Consider the following 2,252-nt stretch of genomic DNA (forward strand, 5'->3'; position numbering starts at 1 on the left):
TTAACATTGTGTGGTGATTAATGTCGTTGTTGTTGGATAGGACAGAGAGAAATGGAGAGAAGAGGGGAAGACATAGAGGGGGAGAGAAAGACAGACACCTGCAGACCTGCTTCACCACCTGTGAAGGGACTTCCGGGCAGGTGGGGAGCCAGGGGCTAGAACCGCGATCTTTCCTCTGGTCCATGAGCTTTGCGCCATGTGCGCTTAACCCGCTGTGCCACTGCCTGACTCCAACTGTCTCCATCTCTTAACACTTTTTAAATAAGATTATAATATAGTCCTAGCTTCCGTAGTACATATACTAAAATTGGCATGATACATAGAAGATTAGCATGGCCCCTGCTCAAGGATTACACACAGATTCATGAGGCATACCATATTTTTTCAAAAAAAAGGATTATAAAATATATGTACACACATATAGATAATTATAATCTTTTAAAGAGCCAGTTAATGCAACCTGGGAGGCGGTTCAGTGGCAAGAGATATGGATTTGTATGTGTGGCATCCCAGGTCTGTCTGAACTCTGGTTCTACATATGCTGAAGCTCTTTTAAAAGATTTATTAATCAGTGAGGGAGAAAGGGAGGAGAGAGAGAGAGAGAGAGAGAGAGAGAGGGAAAGAGAGGAAAAACACTATAGCATCAGTCTGGAACATGTGATGCTGGAGGTAGAATTCAGGACCTCATGCTTGAGTCCAAAACTCCAACCACTGTGCCAGCCTCCAGGGCTGCAGATTGGCTTTTTTGAATAAAATCATGGTAATATTTTTCTCTTAACTGTAAATCTTTTAAATAATACAAAGTCTTTTTAAAATTTTTTCTCAAATAGTGTGCCTGGGGATCAATCCCACCCAGAACCTTGCACCTGCATGGGACAGCTGAGAAGCCTCCCTGCCAGTCTCCATTCTGTATCCTTTAAGAGAGGGAGACATGCAAAGCACTGCTCCTCTATGCATGGAGTCCCGCCCATTGCCTGCCTGTCTTTTCACTTGCAGTGTGGAGGATCAGACCCCCAGCCACATGCTATGAAAAGCATGTGCTTTACCCCCTGCGCTGCCTTCTGGTCCTGAGTTTGATTGTTGGCATTGCATGTACCAGAATAATACTTTCATTCTCTCTCATGAATAGAAAAGTTATGTTATGTATGTTACTTATGTTACGTTATGTTTTTAATTAACGTATGTTATGTTTTTTTTTTTTTTAAGAAACAGACAACCTGCACCTAGATTTAGGCGGGTAACTGGACTCAACAGTAGGCCAGGCCCATTTAAAATCCAAATTCAACAAATTTAGAACCAAGGCAAAGGAAATAACAGTCACTATAATTTTTTAAGACACTGGGTAGCTTCTTTGCATTGGTCTCTCTCTATAAAGTTATTTTCAACATCTCTGTATTGATGATTGAAGTGGGTCAAGCTGACTTAGTTCTCCTTGAGCCAGACAATATGTGTATCTACATTTGGGTCACAATACCCTGCTGTATGTTGATCTTTGAAAGTAAATGAATGTGCTGGGGTGGGATTGGGAGGCAGAACTTGGAGAAAGAATCATCCTCATCAATAGATGTTGCTACATTCAGCCTTCATATAGGAAACACCTCAAGATATCAGTATCAGAGCAACCATTTACAAGTATTTTTTCAAGATTTATTTTACTTTACTTGTTTATTGAATAAAGACAGAGAAACTGAGATCGTAGGGGGAGGTAGAGAGAAAGACACCAACAGCACTGCTTAACCGCCTGTGAAGCTTCCTTCTTTACAGGTGAGTCAACAGTTATTACCATCTTAAGCTAGGTATCATTTCTTCCTTTCTTTCTCTCTTTTTCTTTTTAATTTCTTTATTGGGGAATTAATGTTTTACATTCCACAGTAAATACAATAGTTTGTACTTGCATAACAATTCCCAGTTTTCCATATAACAATCTATGTATCATTTCTTTCTTTTTTTTTTTGTTGTTATTGGATAGCGACAAAGAGAAATTGAGAGAGAAGGGGGAGATAGAGAGGAATAGAGACAGAGAGACACCTGCAGACCTGCTTTACTACCTGTGAAGCGACTCCACTGCAGGTGGGGAGCAGGGGGCTTGAACCAGGATCCTAAACGGTCCTTGCTCTTTGTGCCATGTGGGCTTAGCCCACTATACTACCTTCTGGCTCCCTTAGGTATCATTTCTAAAGCCTGTTAAATCTAAAATGTTCTTAACCTTTTGTAGTACATTCACATATTTTAATTGTGAATTATCAACTTAT

The 2,252-nt window shown here is 40.4% G+C and overlaps 1 non-coding gene across 1 annotated transcript; it reads left to right on the plus strand.

Moving 5' to 3' along the window:
• Window positions 1-277: 277 nt before the first annotated feature.
• LOC132537201 (U6 spliceosomal RNA) lies at window positions 278-384 on the plus strand. The gene has a single exon (XR_009548663.1). It is a non-coding gene; the product is annotated as a U6 spliceosomal RNA (small nuclear RNA).
• Window positions 385-2,252: the final 1,868 nt, after the last annotated feature.

This window comes from Erinaceus europaeus, chromosome 2 (genome assembly GCF_950295315.1).
Source record: "Erinaceus europaeus chromosome 2, mEriEur2.1, whole genome shotgun sequence".
Classification (NCBI taxonomy): Eukaryota; Metazoa; Chordata; class Mammalia; order Eulipotyphla; family Erinaceidae; genus Erinaceus; species Erinaceus europaeus.